The sequence below is a fragment of the Ranitomeya variabilis genome, chromosome 2, assembly GCF_051348905.1.
Source record: "Ranitomeya variabilis isolate aRanVar5 chromosome 2, aRanVar5.hap1, whole genome shotgun sequence".
Lineage (NCBI taxonomy): Eukaryota > Metazoa > Chordata > Amphibia > Anura > Dendrobatidae > Ranitomeya > Ranitomeya variabilis.
Window position 1 is genome coordinate 894,767,083 of NC_135233.1, and position 15,687 is coordinate 894,782,769.

The following is a 15,687-nucleotide window of genomic DNA, read 5'->3' on the forward strand; positions in this document are numbered from 1 at the left end:
TTTGCAACAAGCCACCTGTAAGACACACTAAACATGTGGAAGAAGGTGCTCTGGTCAGATGAAACCAAAATCGAACATTTTGGCAACAATGCCAAACGATATGTTTGGCATAAAGGCAACACAGCTCATCACCCTGAACACACCATCCCCACTGTCAAACATGGTGGTGGCAGCATCATGGTTTGGGCCTGCTTTTCTTCAGCATGGACAGGGAAGATGGTTAAAATTGATGGGAAGATGGATGGAGCCAAATACAGGACCATTCTTGAAGAAAACCTGTTGGGAGTCTGCAAAAGACCTGCGACTGTGATGGAGATGTCTTCCAACAAGACAATAATCCCAAACATAAAGCAAAATCTACAATGGAATAGTTCACAAATAAACATATCCAGGTGTTAGAATGGCCAAGACAAAGTCCAGACCTAAATCCAATAGAGAATCTGTGGAAAGAGCTGAAAACTGTTGTTCATAAACTATCTCCATCAAACCTCAATTAGCTTGAGCTGTTTGCCAAGGAATAATGGGTAAGAATTTCAGTCTCTCGATGTACAAAACTGAGACATACTCCAAGCGACTTGCAGCTGTAATCGCAGCAAAAGGTGGCGCAACAAAGTATTAAGTTAAAGGGGATGAATAATATTGCATGCCCCACTTTTCAGTTTTTGAATTTCCACAAAAATTTAAAATAACCAATAAATTTCGTTCAACTTCACAACTGTGTTCCACGTGTTGATTCTTCACCAAAAATTTACATTTGGTATCTTTATTTTTGAAGCAGGATATGTGGGAAAAGGTTGAAAAGTTCCAGGGGGCCGAATACTTTCGCAAGGCACTGTATGTATATATGTGTGTGTGTGCTTCTCACAAAACTAGAAAATCAAAAAGTTAATTTATTTCAGTTCTTCAAAACAAAAAGTGAAACTCATATTAGAGTCATTACAAACAGTGATCCATTTCAAGCATTTATTTCTGTTAATGTTGATGATTATGGCTTACAGCCAATGAAAACCCAAAAGTCATCATCTCAGTAAAGTAGAATACTTTATAACACCATCATGAAAAATTATTTTAAAATCTGAAATGTTGGCCTACTGAAATGTATGTTCAGTAAATGCACTCAATACTTTGTCGGGGCTCCTTTTGAATCAATTACTGCAACAATGCGGAGTGGCATGGAGGCGATCGGCCTGTGGCACTGCTGAGGTGTTATGAAAGTCCAGGTTGCTTTGATAGCAGCCTTCGGCTCGTCTGCATACATTATATATATACACACAGTTGTGCTCAAAAGTATACATACCCTAGCAGAATATTTGCTTTCTTGGCTTTTTTTTTCAGAGAATACAAAACTTTTTCTCCACTCATGGTTAGTGGTTGGGTGAAGCCATTTATAGTCAAACTACTGTGCTTTCTCTTTTTAAATCATAATGACAACCCAATACATCCTAATGACCCTGATCAAATGTTTACATACCCCATTTCTTCATTTCTTAATACCGTGTATTGCCCCCTCTAACATCAATGACAGCTTGAAGTCTTTTGTGGTAGTTTTGGATGAGGTTCTTTATCTTCTCAGATGGTAAAGCTGCCTACTCTTCTTGGCAAAAAGCCTCCAGTTCCTGTAAATTCCTGGGATGTCTAGCATGAACTGCGCGCTTGAGATCTCCCCAGAGTGGATTAATGATTTTTGAGGCCCAGAGACTGAGATGGCCACTCCAGAACCTTCACTTTGTTCTGTTGTAGCCAATGACAGGTACATTTGGCTTTGTGTTTTGGATCGTTGTCATGTTCGAACGTCCAAGTACGTCCCATACGCATCAGTATTTGCTGATAATGTGCTGCATAAATCTTTCATTCAACTTTGACCAAGTTTCCTGTGCCTTGGTCAAACCTTTGAGCACAACTGTGTATATATACACTGCTCAAAAAATGAAGGAAACACTAAAATCCCAAATCCTAGATATCACTGAAAGAAATATTCCAGTTGTAAATCTTTATTCATTACATAGTGGAATGTGTTGAGAACAATAAAACCTAAAAATTGTCAACGTAAATCACAACTAATATCCCACGGAGGTCTGGAGTTGAAATGATGCTCAAAATCAAAGTGGAGAATGAAGTTACAGGCTGATCCAACTTCAGTGGAAATGGCTCAAGACAAGGAAATGATGCTCAGTAGTGTGGGTGGCCTCCACGTGCCTGTATGACCTCCCTACAATGCCTGGGCATGCTCCTGATGAGGCAGCAGATGGTCTCCTGAGGGATCTCCTCCCAGACCTGGACTAAAGCATCTGACAACTCCTGGACAGTTTGTGGTGCAACGTGACGTTGGTGTATGGTGCGAGACATGATGTCCCAGATGTGTTCAATCAAATTCAGGTCTGGGGAACGGGCGGGCCAGTCCATAGCTTCAATGCCTTCATCTTGCAGGCAGAGTGTACTGACACACTCCAGCCACATGAAGTATGGCATTGTCCTGCATTAGTAGGAACCCCGGGCCAACCGCACCAGCAAATGGTCTCACAAGGGGTCTGACTATCTCGGTACCTAATGGCAGTCAGGCTACCTCTGACAAGCACATGGAGGGCTGTGCAGCTTTCCAAAGAAATGCCACCCCACACCATTACTGACCCACTGCCAAACCGGTCATGCTGAAGGATGTTACAGGAAGATCTCTCTCCATGGCGTCTCCAGGCTCTGTCATGTCTGTCACATGTGCTCAGTGTGAAACTGCTCTCATCTGTGAAGAGCACAGGGCGCAAGTGGGGAATTTGCCAATCCTGGTGTTCTGTGGCAAATGCCAAGTAGGACACTTTAGGACACTGTACAGGACGTACAGTGTTCTGCTGTGAGCACAACCCCCATCTGTGGATGTCGGGCACTCAGACCATCCTCATGGAGTCGGTTTCTAACAGTTTGTGCAGACACATGCACATTTGTGGCCTACTGGAGGTAATTTTGCAGGGCTCTGGCAGTGCTCCTCCTGTTCCTCCTTGCACAAAGGCTGAGGTAGCAGTCCTTCTGCTGGGTTTTTTCCCTAATACGGCCCCCTCCTGGTATACTGGCCTGTCTCCTGGTAGCGCCTCCCGCCTCTGGACACTACGCTGACAGACACAGCAAACCTTCTTGCCACAGTTCGCACTGATGTGCCATCCTGGATGAGCTGCACTACCTGAGCTACTTGTGTGGGTTGTAGAGTTCGTCTCATGCTACCACAAGTGTGAAAGCACAACCAACATTCAAAAGTGACCAAAACATCAGCCAGAAATCATTGGTACTGAGATGTGGTCTGTGGTCCCCACCTGCAGAACCACTCCTTTATTGAGTGTGTCTTGATAATTACTAATAATTTCCATCTGTTGTCTATTCCATTTCCACAACAGCATGTGAATGTCAATTTTGCAGGTGAATGTCAATTTTTCAGATGAATATTTCATATATACAGTGGGGAAAAAAGCATTGTCAGCCACAAATTGTGCAAGTTCTCCCACTTAAAAAGATGGGAGAGGCCTGTAATTTACATCATAGTATACAACAACTATGAGAGTCAAAATGAGAAATCAAATCCAGAAAATCACCTTGTCTGATTTGGCAAGATTTATTTTGCAAATTATGGTGGAAAATAAGTATTTGGTCACCTAAAAACATGCAAGATTTCTGCCTCTCACAGACTTGTAACGTCTTCTTCAAGAGGCTCATCTGTCCTCCACTTTTTACCTGTAGTAATTGCACCTGTTTGAACTTGTTATCAGTATAAAAGACACCTGTCCACAACCTCAAACAGTTACACTCCAAACTCCACTATGTTGAAGATCAAAGAGCCGTCGAAGGACACCAAAAACAAAATTGTAGCCCTGCACCAGGCTGGGAAGACTGAATCTGCAATAGGCAAGCAGCTTGCTGTGATGAAATCAACTGTGGGAGCAATAATAAGAAAATGGAAGACATACAAGACCACCGATAATCTCCCTCAATCTGGGGCTCCACACAAGATCTCACCGCGTGGGGTCAAAATGATCACAAGCACGGTGAGCAAAAATCCCAGAACCACACGGGGGGACCTAGTGAATGATCTGCATAGAGCTGGGACCACCCTAACAAAGGCTATCATCAGTAGAACACTACGCCGCCAAGGACTCGTCCTGCAGTGCCAGACGTGTCCCCCTGCTTAACCCAGTACATATCCGGGCCCGTCTGACGTTTGCTAGAGAGCATTGGGAGAATGTCATATGGTCTGATGAAACCAAAGTAGAACTGTTTGGTAGTAACAAAACTTGTCATGTTTGGAGGAGTCAAAATGCTGAGTTGCATCCAAAGAACACCATACCTATTGTGAAGCATGGGGTTGGCAACATCATGCTTTGGGGCTTTTTCTCTGCAAAGCGACCAGGACGACTGATCCGTGTACATAAAAGAATGAATGGGGCCATGTATTGTGAGATTTTGAGTGCAAATCTCTTTCCACCAGCGACAGGCCCAAAACATCACTGCTCAAGACGAGATCTGCATAGAGGAACGGACCAACATACCACCAACAGTGTGTGCCAACCTTGTGAAGACTTACAGAAAATGTTTGACCACCGTCATTGCCAACAAAGGATATTTAACAAAACATTGAGATGAACTTTTGTTAATGACCAAATACTTACTTTCCAAAATAAATCTTGCCAAATCAGACAAGGCGATTTTCTGGATTTGTTTTCTCAATTTTGACTCTCATAGTTGTGGTCAACCTATGATGTCAATTACAGGCCTCTCTCATATTTTTAAGTGGGAGAACTTGCACAATTGATCGCTGACTAAATACTTTTTTTCCCCACTGTATATATGAAATATCCATCTGCAAAATTGCTATGAAAAATACAGTAAAAAAGAAGGTACTTAGGGGGGGTGTGGCCTGGAGCCTGAACGGAGCAGACGTGGCTGGTACGAGCTCCCCAGATTTTTCAGACTGGGAGCCCCAAACCTACATCAAAACCTCCAAAAAAAACCCTCAAATTTGGAGATCACAGAGGCCCCTACCCGGCGCTGTCTGAGCCCTGTGCCGAGGGAGGCTTCTTGAGGAGGAGACGCCGGCCGGAGCCCGCAGCACCGCAGACAGAAGGCGCCATTGCTGCTCCCTCGTGGAGCGGGAGCTGCAGGAGACAGAACTCTGGAGTGGTCAGAGAGCCGGGAGGCAAGGAGGGGGATTGCGGCGCAGCGCAGAAGAGCCCGGTGAGTCGGGGAACACCGGCGGAGCAGGGGGAGACCGCCATTACATCGGCGGCCATCACCGCACAGAGGCCACCGTGACTCAGACGGCCTGCTGACTAAGGACACTCACGCCGCCTATCACTACCGTCCCCTCACACTTACCTCCTCCATATCGCTCTCGCCGGGCGCAAGCAGTGAACAGAGTCCTGTGGAGGACCAGAGCGGTGGTTGCCCTGGTCCCCCCTCCTTCTTCTCTAGCTCTCCTTTTGGCGCCAAAAGTCGCCATAATACACAGGAGCCAGCTCTGCTCCTCCACAAGGTCATTGAACCGTCCCTGGGTGCAGCGTTGGATAGTGTGTGCTGCCCAGCCCCTGCAAGGCTCCAGATTATCCCCCTAAATAAATAAATAAATAAAGGGGAAATCTCCCTGGGGAGAGCTTTCTGCTAGGTGAGGAGTGAGATACCTGATGTAACTCCTCGGATCTCGCATGTACCCACCGCGGCCAACTATTAGCCTATAAAAATCGCTTATGTCCATGGGCAAGTCCAGAAAACGCTTGGAAGTACTTTTGGACTCTACAGCCCACTCCACAGATATGGATCGCTTCTTAACCACTAATAAGCAACACAGAAACACTAGATCTCAGTCCTCCAATAAGATTTCAGAGGACCGTTTATCTTCACAAGACTCAATGACCCCACACAACTCTCCTGAAAGGGCAACTGAGGAAGGTGATGATAGCAATGAACTTCCTGAGGACCTGAACATACAGGATCTCAGCAAATTTATAAGATCCCTCCCCACCAAAATAGACTTGGAGAAATTTGCTTGTAGAATTGAAAACTCCTATAAAAAGGAGCTCCAAGCCCTAAAATCAGAATTCACAACCAGGGTGGAAGAGGTAGAGAAAACTCAGGAACTCGTATTGCAAGAGCTGCAAACTCACGGAGAGATCATAACAAGTCATACTTTGAGATTGGAAGAATTAGCAACCGGAATGGAAGACCTAGAAAACCGTAACAGACGTAACAACATCAGGATTCGTGGTTTACCGGAGTCCATAGGCCCATCTGAGCTAGACCCCACAGTTCAGAAATTATTTCTTGAAATCCTAAATGAAGAGGGGACAGGTGCCATAGAATTTGACCGGATTCACAGATCCCTTGGCCCAAAACCACATCAGACTCAAGGCCCAGAGACGTTATTTGCAGAGTACACTACTACAAAACTAAGGAGTCTATAATGCTGGCCGCTAGACGGAAGGGTACAATTCAATTCTGTGGAACACAGATTCTAATACTCTCGGACTTGTCTAGGCGAACCCTGCAACTGAGAAGGGCTCTGCGTCCACTTCTGTCCCTCCTCCAGGAAAAAGACATCCCTTATAAATGGGGCTTTCCATTCCAACTGATAGCCTTCAAAGGAGGGAAAACAGCTACCTATCTAGGTGATCTGGCCAATTTCTTAGGTACTTTCGAGTTGCCGATGACTGCCCTGCCTGACTGGCCAAGCTCTCCTCAGCTTCCAGATATATCACCGAGATGGTCAAAGGTCCAACGCTCCAAGCAACACAAGAAACATGACTTGCCATCAGATCAGACCTGAGAGTTTTTTTTTCTTCTTTTTCTTCTTTTTTTCTCTAAATTCTGTTTGCTCTCAATGCGATTTAAATTAACCACTCTTGCCCTTCTGAGCCACTCTAACTTTGGGCTTGCTATGTGATGGGATTTAGTCATGTTCCGTTATATGAACCGCCTCCATACAAGTTAAATTTGAATGTATATCATTGATGTTTGGCATAATACTGAGGTTTTATTAATTTAATTTTCTTCTTCAACATTTGTATTATCTAGTTAGAGCTCTAGTTCAATCCAAACAGGTATAGTTACCAATATCTGATGTTTGATCCTACACAATGTTATTCAATTGTTGATATGTTCCTTAGGCCGCGGGGGTGCCGGGGAGACCGAACCTCGCCTTTGGCTCTCCCTCACCCGAATTGATGCGAGTGGTGGCATCTAAGTGCATCACCGCACCAAGATTTCCTCCTCTAGGTGTTCAATCACCATACTTTCACTTTTCTTTCTTAGCCTATAGTCTATGGGTTCCTTTCTCCTCTTTTTCATAGTTTTCCCCTCTCTATTCCTTAACTCATCCCCTGTCCAAAAAACATACATGGACCTACCATTGACCTGGTTTCACTGTTCTCATAACCATTCATCTGACCAGCATCTTGATTATGGCTAGAGTTAAAGTTTGCTCTTTTAATGCCAAAGGGCTTAACATTCCGGAAAAAAGAAGACAGGTACTGTACTCTAGCCATAAGCAACGTGTCTCAATATTAATGCTCCAGGAGACTCACTTTAAGACAGGAGTGACTCCTAATTGTACATCATACCACTACCCCAAATGGTTCCACAGTACAAACCCTCACTCAAAATCTAAAAGGGTGTCTATTGGATTCCACAAGTCCTTCCTCCCTGAGGTACTTGACTCGGTAGTTGACACAGAAGGGAGATTTATCTTCTTGAAACTGGCATGGCGATCTCGTGATCTCATATTGGCAAATGTTTATTTCCCTAATCAGGGTAAGCGCAAATTCGGCTCCACGTGCAAACAGCTTCTAGAAAAATTTGCAGGAGGCTCGCCGATCATCCTCGGAGGTGACTTCAATCACCCAATGAATCCTCTACTTGATGTGTCATCAGGTAAGTCCTCATACTGTATCCTGTATCCTTTATCAAAAAAGTGAGGAGGCAGTTGAGTGACTTGCGGTTGATGGATGTGTGGAGGGCGCTGCACCCGGGCGTGAGGGACTACAGCTTTTATTCCCCAATATACTCCACATATAGCAGAATTGACTATTTCTTTGTCTCACACTCCCTGTTAGATAGCGGGGTGGAGGCCGATGTGGGGTCGATTCTGCGGTCTGACTAAGCACCTATTTACCTCACGGTGCAACTGGATCCCTCTGTGAGATCCAGGTTCTCGTGGAGATTGAATGAGAATCTTCTGCAGGATCCGACCTGTGTTTCGGAAGTGAAGCGTTCTATTGAAGGTTTTATGGTGGACCATGTTGACGACCCCACGTCGCCCTCGATCAAATGGGAGACCCTAAAATGTATCCTGAGAGGCGTATTCATATCGCATGGCGCTCGTCTTAAAAGAGAACGCACTGAAGAAATCACAGAACTCTCCTCCCAGATACATAAACTCGAAGCAAAACACAAACAGGATCTCTCCCCGCTCACTTTATCAAATCTGTCCACGGCCAGACAAAAACTACTCACTATCCTAGACCAGAAATCCCGGTGCCTAAGAGAAAAAATAAAGAGTCGCTTCTATCACCTAGGTAACAAAAGTGGCAAATTTTTGGCGAGGGCTCTTCATGCCAGAGGTCCCCAAACATTCATCCCATACATTAAAAACTCTAGAGGCAAACAAGTTTACAGCACACAGGACATACTCTCTGGCTTCCACGATTACTACAGTTCACTCTATAACCTAAAGGGCCATTACAACGATCTTCCCCCACACTCACTTCGGGATAAAATTAAATCGTATATCCAGTAAAATCGGCTGCCTACTGTCTCGGAGGAGTGCCTGGCAGACTTGGAGGACGATTTTTCACTAGAGGAAGTCTCCTCTGTGGTCGGGGATTTGAAGTCAGGTAAAAGCCCCGGTCCTGATGGCTTCACAGCTAGCTTTTATAAACAGTTCTCGGATCTGCTGTGTACTCCGCTTTTGACCTCTTGTAATCACGTAGCCTCGGGGGGGTCCTTTCCACCACAGTCACTAGCGGCGCATATAACAGTCATCCCTAAGCCAGAGAAAGATCTTCTGCTGTGCAGCAGTTACCGTCCCATCTCACTTATTAATATAGATGTAAAAATGTATGCCAAAATGATAGCCCAAAGATTAAATGGTCTTCTACCTCATCTGATCAACCAAGACCAGGTCGGTTTCATCCCGGGAAGGGAGGCGAGGGATAATACCATAAGATCTATCTCTCTGATTGATAGGTCAAATAGAGGTGGAGACCCCATGTGCATACTTTCAATGGATGCTGAGAAGGCATTCGATAGGGTGGGATGGGAATTCATGCAGGGAGCTCTGGAGGGCATTGGGTTAAAAAAGAGGATGCTGTGGAGTATCATGGCGCTCTATGAGGCTCCCTCAGCACAGATCAAAGTGAACGGATCTCTGTCAAACTCCATACAAATTCGTAACGGCACTACGCAGGAGTGCCCTCTCTCACCCTTACTATATGTTTTTACCATGGAACATTTATCCACCGCGATCCGCAATAACCCATCCATAAAGGGTATAGAGATTCAGCCAGACGAACACAAACTAGCCCTGTTTGCTGACAATGTACTCATGTACATCACTTCTCCCGTAACCACCATTCCCAACATCATCTCAGAGCTTCAGAGATTTGGGCTCCTGAGCAATTTCAAGATAAACTCACATAAATCAGAAATCCTAAATGTCTCACTCCCGCCCTCCTTAGTTTCCCAGTTACGCTCCTCTTTCCCGTTCAGATGGCAAACAGATTCCCTCAGATACTTGGGCATTACATTAACCTCAAAAACAACACAGTTATATGAAGCTAATTACTGACCGGCCCTTCGCAGAGTGGAGATAGATCTGGAAAAATGGAATAAACTTCATCTATCCTGGCTGGGTAGAATTAATTCCATCAAGATGGACTTGCTGCCACGTCTCCTCTACTTTTTCCAGACAATCCCCATGGCCCTCCCGCCTTCTTTTTTTTCCAGGCTCAAGGCTATGATCACACGATATATCTGGTCTGGCAAGCGCTCTCGTTTATCATACCAGCTCTTATACAGATCTAAACAAACAGGAGGACTAGGCCTTCCAAACTTCCAACTCTACAATTATGCATCTCTGTGAATATGCGTTATGGACCTTTTCCATCATGCGTCTACCAAAAAATGGGTGAACTTGGAATTTAATCTCTCGGCGACCAATCCTATAGCCAACATTTGGCAAAAGAAAAACGCACAGGAACCGAGGGAGAAATTCCCCCTCCTCACAAGAAATCTAGTGCTCTTCATCAAAAATGGTAGCCAAAATCTCAACATTTCCTCGAGACCTGGCCCCATGACCCCAGTTATCGATAACCTAGACTTCCCAGCTGGACGGGATAAAACCTTCTTTCTACGCAAACACAAGGACAGTCACCCGGTAATTTATGATTATATAACCCAATCTGATATACAACCCCTACGGTGCCTTTTTGCTGAAACAGATCCACCCCCTGGATCATGGTTTCCATATGAGCAAATTAAAAGTTTCATTAATGTGATCTCTAAACAGACCAACATTTTTAGACCCCTCACTCCCTTCGAGTCGGCATGCCTGGGTGCAGGCCCTCCTACGCGCTCAGTATCATTCTTATATAGGATGTTCCAAGACCATCAGGTAACTGTATTTGGCTCTCCTGCATTCTTCGCGAAATGGGAGAATGATCTAAACAAAACCTTTTCACCAGAGGATAGATCCAAGTGTCTCCTTCATACATTCAGATCTTCGTTGTGCGCTGACCATCAAGAGAGAAGCTATAAACTACTGTCTCGATGGTATAGATGCCCGGACAGTATCCACAATATGTTCCCATCCACTCCAGGTGTTTGTTGGAGGTGTTGGACAGAAAAGGGATCATACTCGCATATTTGGTGGTCTTGTCCTCCCATACATTCTGGAAGGATGTATTTGATCTTCACAACAAATTATCCTTTTATAGGATGCAGCCGACTATAGAGCTGGCCTTGTTATCGTTGTGTGATCTCTCCATTGCCAGGTTTAAGAGAGGTCTTCTTAGACACTTCCTCACAGCCGCACGCAACCTGATACCTCGGTATTGGAAACAATCCAAATCTCCATCGCGCTCTGACCTTGTTATGGAATTGAACCACATATATAGAATGGAGCAGTTGATTGGGCAGGACACAGGAACCCTAGACAGAGTGCTGAACATATGGTCTCCATGGATCATGTTCAGAGAGACTCCGGATTTGACATCTTGGATAGAGCATGGTTGATTGTAGACGGGAAACCAGGTCCTATTCCGCACCCTCCCTTGTTCCTCCCCTTTTTCCCCCCTTTCTCTTTTCTTTCTTCTCTATTTTCTCTCAAACATAATTAGAGTTTAAGCTATTTTGAAATTATCACATAACGCTATCATATAGTTGTTCCAGCTCTTACAGCGTAACCGACTCCTTGGGTTCACACTAAGGAGGACAGAAAGAATTTTAACAACTTAGGCTACTTTCACACTAGCGTCGGGAAAGACCCGTCGCTGTGCGTCGGGCCGACGTTCCCAACGCTAGCGTGGTCTCCGCCGCACAACGGGGGCAGCGGATGTATTTTTCCAACGCATCCGCTGCCCCATTGTGAGGTGCGGGGAAGTGCGGGGAGGTGGGGGCGGAGTTCCGGCCGCGCATGCGCGGTCGGAGAAAGCGGACCGTCGGGAGCAAAAAACGTTACATGTAAGGTTTTTTTCTCCCGACGGTCCGCTAACACACGCCCAAGCATCGCAAAACGGACGCGACGTTTGGCAATGCGTCGCTAATGTTAGTCTATGACGAAAAAACGTATCCAGCAAGAACTTTTGCTGGATGCGTATTTTCGTCAAAACGACGCATTTGCGACGTATTGCAGTTAACGCTAGTGTGAAAGTAGCCTTAAGTTAATTTAAATCACAACGCATTTTATTTTTTGTGAGTGCTTGCACTGAAATTGTTTAATCACATATTTGTCTGATGATGATTGGATCTGTAATGAATATTTTCATGCAATTTGTTTCAATAAAAAGATTTACACAAAAAAGTGGTACTTAGAGCATAGGTTGGCCAATATATGTGAGCCCAATCTCTTTCTCGAAGAAGCCCCCAAATGTAGTCCCCCATCGTGTTTTCATTATACTGTCCTTGGTAACGACATTCAAAGTTCAATACATCTTGATGAAAGCACTCGCCTTGCTCCTCTGAGTAAGCTCCCATGTTCTCCTTGAACTTGTCAAGATGAGCGTCAAGGATATGGACTTTGAGAGACATTCTGCATCCCATTATGGCGTAATTCTTTATCAGAGTCTGAACCAACTGCACATAGTTTTCAGCCTTGTGATTACCCAGGAAGCCATTAACCACTGCAACGAAACTGTTCCAAGCCGCTTTCTCCATCCTGTTCAGCAGCTTGGCAAACTCGTCACATTCTATGACCTTCTTGATCTGCGGTCCGACAAAGATACCAGCCTTGACCTTAGCCTCGGACACCTTTGGAAAGAGATTTTGAAAGTACTTGAAAGCTGCTGCCTCCTTGTCAAGAGCCGTGACAAATTGCTTGATGAGGCCTAACTTGATGTGCAGTGGTGGCATCAGCACCTTCAGAGGTTCTATCATCGGCTCCCACTTGACATTGCTCTTCCCCACAGAGAACTCGGCCCACTGTGGCCAGTCCTTTCTGTGATAGTGCGCCTAAGGCTAGGTTCACATTGCGTTAGTGGGTGATCGCTAACGGACAGCGTTGCACGGCGAAAATGTCGCAATTAACGCCGTGCAACGGGTCCGTTAGCGCACCCATTGACAGCAATGTAAATTTCGCCTGCAGCGCATCACTAGCGCGTGCCTTTTTCGGCTCGCGCTAGTGATGTGCCGTTCTTCTGTGACGCGCCTCGGACGCTGCTTGCAGCGTCCGCGGCGCGCCCGAGGTCCGTTCCCCGCTCTCGCAGATCGGGGATCTGCGAGAGCGGGGACGTTAACGCGACCCCTGAACGCGGCCCCTAAATAAACATTGCGTTAGGGCAATCCGTTTAGCGCTAGCGGATTGCGCTAACGCAATGTGAACCTAGCCTTAGTGACACAGCTGTCCCAGAGGCAAAGGTAACAAGGAAATTTTGTGAAACAGCCTTGAAGGCCCATGAGGAATGACACCATTTTGAAGTCTCTGATGACCTTCCATCCATAGTCGTGATACTTCAAGGCACTCGGCAACATCTTGACACTGGTGTAGTCCTCTTTGAGATACACAGAGTGAGCCATAGGGAGAGATGGGTAGTTGTTTCCATTGTGAAGCAGCACGACTTTGAGGCTCTGGGATGAATTGTGTATGAATAGGCGCCATTCACTCAGGTTACAGGTGATACCTGTTCTTGAATTTTTGAAACTTCTGCACAATTCTAGTAGTTCAACAATATTCTAGAAGACTACTCTGTATTGAATATGAATCGAGAATTTTCCAGAAAAATTTAAAAATTTCATTGTCCAGATGTAAAATTTCCTGGTAGACGGCTGATAAAAGACAGGTACCTATACCAGCAGATGACACAGCTCCCCAATCACTCATTGTGGAAATTTCACACTAGACCTCAAGCAGCTTGGGTTGTGGGCCTCCGCTCTCTCTCCAGACTCTGGGACCTTGATTTCCAAGGTCTAGGGTGAAGTATCCACAATCAGTGATGGTTTCGGGAGCGATGTCATCTGCTGGTGTAGGTCCACTGCGTTTTATCAAGACCAAAGTCAGAACAGCCATCTACCAGGAAATTTTAGAGCACTTCATGCTTCCCTCTGCTGACAAAGCTTTTTGGACATGTTAATTTCATTCTCCAGCAATACTTGGCACTATCCACACTGCCAAAAGTATCAATTCTTGGTTTAAAAACAACAGTATGACTGTGCTTGATTAGCCAGCAAACTCATCTGACCTTAACCCCATAGAGAATCTATGGGGTATTGTCAAGAGGAAGATGAGACACCAGACCCAACAATGCAGACAAGCTGAAGCCTGCTATCAAAGCAACCTGGGCTTCCATAACACCTCAGTAGTGCCACAGACTGCTCTCCTCCATGCCACACCGCATTGATGCAGTAATTGATGCAAAAGGAGCCCTGACCAAGTATTGAGTACATTTACAGAATATACATTTCAGTAGGCCAACATTTCAGATTTTTAAATTATTTTTTGTAGCTGGTGTCATAAAGTATTACAATTTACCGAGATAATGTCTTTTTTGTTTTCATTGGCTGTATGCCAATCATCAACATTAACAGAACTAAACACTTGAAATAGATCAGTTTGTCATGACTCTATATATGAGTTTCACTTATTGTATTGAAGAACTGAAATAAATTAACTTTTTGATGATATTCATATTTTGTGAGATGCACCTGTATATATCTCCATCAAGGACTCTTCATCTGCCGTAACAGTAAAAGGGTTGTCCTTTACTTCATATTGATGGCCTAACCTTATGATAGGTACCGTATTTTTCGGACTATAAGACGCACCTTTTTTCCTCCAAATTTGGGAGGAAAGTGTGGGTGCGTCTTATAGTACGGATATAGCATGTGGGGAGGGGGGCAGCAGCGAGTGGGATCGCACTGTTATCCCACTTTAGGATGTCCCCGCTGCCCAGAATCAGCTGCTGGGGAAAGCACATGGCCCCGCTGATTAAGTGCAGTGAATATTCATTAGCTGCTCCCCGCCCACCGATCAGCTGAGCGGTGAGCCTGGAGCAGCAAATGAATGCTGCACTTAAGCAGGGACACACAGTTTCCCCAGCACTGATTCCGGGGAGAATCTGTGTGTCCGGGGGAGGAGGAGGCAGCAGCAGGGGCCAGGAGATCGCTGTCTACCTGCCTGTGCTGGACGCTGAGCTGTCTGGTGCACAGGGAGGACCTGTGTGATGTCAGAAGTGGGCGGGCTGGAGCATCACATGGCAGCTCAGAGCCCTCCCTCTTCTGACATCATCACAGGTCCTTCAGACTCCCACCTAGAATCTGCAGCTTCCTCTTATGTCCTGCGCTGTGGAAAGGCAACAAGAGAGAGGGCTCTGTGTGTGTGCAGCCATGTGATGCTCCAGCTTTTACCTCACCACAGGCTGGCTGCCACAATTAAGAGGTCAGTCTTTACAAAACACAATAAAGCACTCTGCCACTCCTTTGGTGAACTATAACTCCCAGCATGTCATAGGATCTGCAGGACATGCTGGGAGTTATAGTTCTCCCATGGGATTATAAAGCAGCACTCCAGTGTTATTTTGCAGTGCTGGAGTGGTGCTTTCACTATAAGCCCTGTGCACCCATTCTTAGGGCTCATTTCCACATGCGAGGCACACGTCCGTATCTCGCATGTGGAAACCAAGCTGTGGAGCCGGCACTCCAGAGCGGAGCGTGCGGCCGCATAGGAACACATGGAGCTGCACAGCTCCGCTCCAAAGTGCCGGCGCCAGAGCTTGGTTTCCACATGCGAGATACGGACGTGTGCCTCGCATGTGGAAATGAGCCCTTATACTCACCCTCCAGCGTCTTCATATCATACTTTACAGACACCACACTGGTCCCGCAGCTTCCAACATAATAACATACTATTATATATAATAACACCACATATAATAGTATGTTATTTATGTTATTATGTTATTAAATATTTTACCACATTTCTTTTGCTTCAAATATTTTTTTCCCTATTTT